The sequence below is a fragment of the Tachysurus fulvidraco genome, chromosome 16 (genome assembly GCF_022655615.1).
Source record: "Tachysurus fulvidraco isolate hzauxx_2018 chromosome 16, HZAU_PFXX_2.0, whole genome shotgun sequence".
Taxonomy (NCBI): Eukaryota; Metazoa; Chordata; class Actinopteri; order Siluriformes; family Bagridae; genus Tachysurus; species Tachysurus fulvidraco.
Genome location: NC_062533.1, coordinates 1,165,424 through 1,171,951, shown reverse-complemented (window position 1 = coordinate 1,171,951; position 6,528 = coordinate 1,165,424). Strand labels below are relative to the sequence as shown.

General features: G+C 37.8%; 1 long non-coding RNA gene across 1 annotated transcript; it reads right to left on the bottom strand.

Moving 5' to 3' along the window:
- Nucleotides 1-3,435: 3,435 nt before the first annotated feature.
- On the bottom strand, nt 3,436-5,600 carry LOC113647508. The gene is made up of 2 exons (XR_007138193.1): nt 5,468-5,600; nt 3,436-4,838 (listed from the first exon to the last, which is right to left on the bottom strand). It is a non-coding gene; the product is annotated as an uncharacterized LOC113647508 (long non-coding RNA).
- Nucleotides 5,601-6,528: the final 928 nt, after the last annotated feature.

Genomic DNA, 6,528 nt, shown 5'->3' with positions numbered 1-6,528 from the left:
TCTGGTCATGTCACGTGACGTCACATGTAGCCCCACCCCAAAAACAAAGCGAAATCAAAAATTTGCACAACATGGACATGTGACATATCAAAATACTCAGCACAATGAGGGGAACTGCCCCACGGGTATTCTGGTCACGTCACGTGACGTCACATGTAGCCCCGCCCCCAAAACAAGCAAAATTAAATATTACCACAACATGGACATGTGACATATCAAAACACTCAGCACAATGAGGGGAACTGCCCCACGGGTATTCTGGTCACGTCACGTGACGTCACGTGTAGCTCCGCCCCAAAACAAGCAAAATTAAATATTTGCACAACATGGACATGTGACATATCAAAACACTCAGCACAATGAAGGGAACTGCCCCACGGGTATTCGGATCACGTCACATGCTCATGGCCGATCACCTCCAAAAGTATGGGCACCCTAGCGTTCCAGTAGCTTTCACAATCTTTCTGTCCACTCGCCTCCAAAATTCACCGGCCTTTGCGAATACTTGCACCATCAAAGCCAACATCAAAGTTTGTCATGACAAACTTTACAAGTCTAGTTGTGTTTGTTAGGTTTTATGTGTTGTGAGTCTTTTGTTTTCGTTGAGGAGGAGTATTATTCTGTTATTGTGCTTGTTATTTTTTATGGGTTTTTTTGTTTTTGTTGTGGGGGAATAATGTTCTGTTTTATGTTTATTGTAAGTTGGGGTAGAGGTCGTCGTGATTAGATAGATATATGGGTATATAGTGGAAATGACAAGGTAGTCCAGAACACTGCAACATAAGTTTGGTGAGACTTTACAGTCTTACAGGGGGGAATAATTTTGTAAAAAATCTTAGTAGAAATAATTAAAATATTATTCCTTACAATACTATAACGAAAGTAAAGTATTAGGCCTTGCAAAATATTACAATTGCTGTCATAAAACATGTGTAGGCGATGTTGTAGGCCAAAGATGTTTATTGTAATCATAAACTTAGTAAAAGTAACCAGATTCGGGGCTGTCAGGCCTCGTCAGTCTGAGCACATTTGTAATAACAAATACAAACTTGTTATGTAGAATGGAAAAGACCTTGGTTCCCAGACCTTAGCTCATAAATTGTTATGGAGAATGAAGAAGACCATGGTTCTCAGACCTTAGCTCATAGCGATAACTTGTTATGTAGACTGAAAAAGACATTGGTTCACAGACCTAGGCCCTGAGAACTAAGGGGAGGAAAATCCATAAATGGGCATGTGGGGAAAGGTAATGGGAAATAAGGAGAAATTAGGTCAGTGTATTTAGAAAACATAGGAGGTGATGCCGATAAATAAGGTGATATGGCACCTTGGACTCCAAGAAATACTGGGAACCAAAGAGGAGGCTAGGAGCGCCAGGGTATATATTGAGAAGATCGGGGGTGAAGGTGCGTGTGTCAAATTCTTCTAGCCAGATGAAGGAGGCAGCCCCGCGCGTGTGTGTGTGTGTGGTGTGTGTGCGCGTGTGTGTGTGTTGTGTGTGTGCATGTGGAGGTGTGTGTGTTTTTTTATTTCTGCAAAAACATTGCGAGAGTTTTTGTTTTTGGTTGATTTTTGCATGACATGCTCTTTTTGGGGGTTTTCATTTGTTACTTTCAACTTGGCATGAATATTAAAATCCCCCACAATCAGAATCTTGTCATCACATGTTCTAACACCAGATAAAAGAAAACAGAAAAATCTTCAAGGAAATCCTTATAGTAACCAGGTGGCCTATAAACTAATGCGCAGTACACTGGCATAGACATGTCAATCTTCATAACTTGAACTTCAATGGATTTAAAATTCTCCGTGGGGAGCTGCTTACATTTAAACAAATTACTAAAAATAGCAGCTAGACCTCCCCACAACGATTTATCCGCGAGGTATGTAAGAACTGGCAGACCGGTGGTAAAAGCTCAGCTACAGGACTCATGTCACTATCATTTAGCCAAGTCTCAGTAATGAAGAGAATGTCCAGGCAATGACTAATATAAAAGTCATTCAAAATAAAAGTCTTGTTTACAATAGAACAGGCATTTATTAATCCCACATTCACAGTAAGCAAATCTTCTCGTCTTTTTCCAGGACAGAGTCAGCTGATTTGTCTTGAATTTGATTCCATTGAGACATAGAGACACATCTCTTTGATGAGACCAAAGTGCTCTCAATCTTCAAAGATAATACATTTTCAACCAATTGTATTATTGGATGACAATTAATTATTTATTAGGTGTTTATTTGTTAATTACCAGTGCATACTCATTGATCAGAATCCGAATCAGAAAGATCTTTATTGCCAAGTATGTTTTTACATACGAGGAATTTGTTCTAGTACAGAAGCTCCACAGTATAAACAGAATGGCATTGACAACACATATATAATATAGACAGTTGTATGTACAGTGGAAAAACCTGATAAGTTCGGATAAGTGGTAGAGAATGAATGAATGAATAAATGAATGAAATCGAAATATAAATGAGTAAGTATGTGTTTTAAGTAAATAATGTAAGAATAGAGTTGTGTGTTCTGTGTAGGTCAAGTGTTCATCAGATGGATTGCCTGAGGGAAGAAACTGTTCCTATGTCTGGTCGGTGCTCAGGGCTCTGTAGCGTGGACCAGATGGCAACAGTTCGAAGAGTGAGTGTGCTGGATGTGAGGGGTCCAGAGTGATTGTCTTTGCCCTTTTGCACACTTTAATTGATTTAAATCATTTATTATTTATTTTTCCAGAGTATGAAAGTTTAGAGTTTGCTTAATGTTTGTGGAAGTTCTGAGGCATGTTATTCCCAAATGCAACATCAACCTGAACCTCTGGTTTCAGACCCCAACTTTTCAAGCTTACATAAAACTGTCCAAGATGCTACATTTCTTATCTCATTGCTCATTCTCATAGGCACTTGGATTTCTAGATAACGTGTTTCAGAAGTGAAACTGGTATGGAAGGAAATCTTTACAACTAGAACCAAGTGTCAACAAACGACCGAGACAGGAACATATTTCTATGACTCGAAAACAGAGGCTGATTCTTCCAAAACTGGTGCATTGTGCAGAAATGTTCTAATGCTGTCAAAGAAATGAATGCAGTTTATTAAGTTGATAAGACACACATTTAATATCTTCTATTAATAAAGAATGATGGAATCTCATTGGAAATATGTCACCTGCCCAAAATGACTTTATTAAAAAGTGGGGAATTTCTTGCTAATTCTGTCACAGTAATGAATCCAGTTTATTTTAAAAAAAAATCTGATTTAAAAACAACTTGATTTGCTTTGTGCCTTGGAAGAAGTGAAGTGTGTTGAGGCAGACAGCCATGTAAACAAGCTGTTTATTGAATGACCTTTTTGGAGGTCAAGACAAGACAAGACATAAGCTTTGGATTAAAGTGTAGAAAAATGACATAAAAGTATAGAAAAAATGTTCTTAAGTCAAAATAATCACATGAATTAGTTTAAATGTGCTCAAGTAGTGTATGAGTGGTTGTTTACTCCAGCATATAGAAACAATTTACTGGGAAGACTGGGATTCAGAACAGACCTGTTGATTTTCAAACTCTAACAGGAAAACTTTTTAGTGTTAGTGCTCAGGAAGAATCTTGAATAATACATAAATATACAAAAGAAAAAACAAGTCAGGTGCTCAGTTTCAATTGAGACTGATTTTACTGATGGAATTCATAACAAATTATAATCTTCTGAATATGTCAGTGACGTGGGGATAAAAATAAACAGGGTTATTAACTTGAAAAACACCAAACAGGGACAAATACTTGACAAATGACATGACAAAGGAAGGGGATTTCACGCCGACCTAGGCAACGTGGCATGGTTTAATACACAACACAATTAACACATGAGGAACAGGTGTGCAGAGGTGGTGGAGAAGAGACAAGGGCGGGGAAGACACGTGACACAGAACAAAAGTACGTGGCAAAAGCGTGCAAAATGCAACAATCCTGACAGAACATGTCAAAAGAAAATAATCAAATTGTTCCATATAGCATTCCATATGAGTCAAATTAGATCTAAAAATCACCAAATGAGATGTTTTGTTCATTACTCAGAATTATTTGTAAATAACGTTTAATTAATCTAAACTGTGTCTTAGTCTTGCACCACTGGTAGACTAACAGAATAAATTGTCTGAACCAGCAAAATAAATCAAATCATTGGTTAACAGATTTGAAAGAAAAAAAAAAGAATCACTATTATGAGAAGCTAATATTAAAACAAACAAACTAAGCTAACTTCAAACAGAAACATTATTGATTAAAATGATTTAATATATGAGATTGATTAAGATGTTTGATTAATTGACAACCACATTTCCAACAGTGTACGCGACACCATTGTAGGTTCCACTGCTTTTAAAACTTTTACTAATTTTAAAAATTCTTGACAAACTTAAAGCCTAAGCGATCCACATCACTCCCTGAACATCCTTTGATTCCCATGCAGATCCCAGAGGCAATATCAACTTTAACTTCTGGTTGCAGCCTCTGATTTGTCAAGCTTGCATAGAAATCCCGGGAGTGACTTGTCGTGAATTTTATCGCACCCAGACGTGTATTATTTTCATTTGGCCAAAGTGAAAGGGAGGTGAAATGCTCTCCATCTAAAAATGTAAACTCTTGCAGATTCCCAGCAGGAATACCAAACTGTTTGGACTGGCCATCAGTAAGACACACTTTAATGGCTTTCACCGTATATTCACAGACCCAAACATAGATCTTTTGCAATATGGATCCATTTTGAGTGTCATTAAAATTGAAAGGAGCTCCTCCAGTTCCACCAACTTCAACAACATTGGCCAGGTATGACATGATCTTGTTCTTAACCTTAAAAAGACAAACATTTTAAGATGAATCGAAAATAATTCTTCTGATAAATAGGCATGTTTAAAATGAATTGAAGTTTAGATAATAAAATGCCTGAAGCATGAGTTACTGCTGATATTATGTGCTAATTCAGCTCATTAAGCTTCATTAAACAACTGTATTATTAGATGACTTTATGCATGCTAATGGCCAGGGTAATGTTTTACAAAAGGATTCCGTCTTCTGTGTTCTAATAATCTCTTCGATTACCTCTCCCACTTCCTGTTAGCAACATATAAAAAGCACATGGGCTAGCATGTCAGTGTGAAACTTATGACTTGTGTTATTCTGGAAAGCTTTATCTGTGTCTGAGACCCCTATGTTACACCATCACTAACATTTAACATAGTAAATCTTTGGGATCAACATTATTATTAATATCATTATTATTATTATTATTATTATTATTATTATTTTTTTTTTTTTTTTTTTTTTTTTTTTTTTTTTTTTTTTTTTAATAAACACATAAGTGGGTGTTAACTATCAAAATTCAGAAATCTGAGCTGTAATGCTATAATCTACATACACAGTAATCTACCTATACAGTTAATTACATACATAATGTAATCAAAAATAAATTGAACACTTACAAGGAACTGATGATGCAGGTAGCAAAAAAATGCCTTCTTTAAAAGATCTCTTGTGAAAAATGCAAGCTTATGGATGAGACAGAAGCTGCATTCTCTCATATTTATATCAAATAAAAAGGGTGGTTCTGGACCTTACATCACACTTCAACGTAACAGGTGTGTGTGTGTGTGTGTGTGTGTGTGTGTGTGTGTGTGTGTGTGTGCCCACGCTGTTAGTTGAAAAACAGATTTCACAAGACTCTCACCCCCTCAGAAGCTTTTGTGAACATTGCTTTGTGTCACTGAACCTTTTGTTGACTTCTGTAACAGTTACCATGGAATTATGTCACATGTCCATGTTGTGCAAATTTTTGATTTCGCTTGTTTTCAAGGCGGGGCTACACGTGACGTCACATGACGTGACCAGAATACCCGTGGGGCAGTTCCCCTCATTGTGTTGAGTGTTTTGATATGTCACATGTCCATATTGTGCAAATTTTTAATTTTGTTGGTTTTGGGGGCGGGGCGACACGTGACGTCACGTGACGTGACCAGAATACCCGTGGGGCAGTTCCCCTCATTGTGCTGAGAGTTTTGATATGTCACATGTCCATGTTGTGCAAATTTTTGATTTCGCTAGTTTTGGGGGCGGGGCTACACATGACGTCACGTGACGTGACTAGAATACCCGTGGGGCAGTTCCCCTCAATGTGCTCAGTGTTTTGATATGTCACATGTCCATGTTGTGAAAATTTTTGATTTCGCTTGTTTTGGGGGCGGGGCTACACGTGACGTCACGTGGTGTCGAGTGACGTCACCAGAATATCCGGTGGGGTGCCAATACTTTTGGCAAAAAGTGGCTACTGAGGGTTTGGACATTTCATGGGATTATGGGATTATGGGATTCTACTTATTATCATACTGCGTGGATCACAGAGAGAGAAGCCGTGCCTGAGCTCTGCGCACGCTGTGTGTGTGAGAGCTTAGAGGAATTTTCGGAATTCCCCATTCAAGTCTATGGGATGTTCGATCGTCAACTACCGGAAAACCGAAAATTCCGTCGGAAGTCCGAAATAAAAACT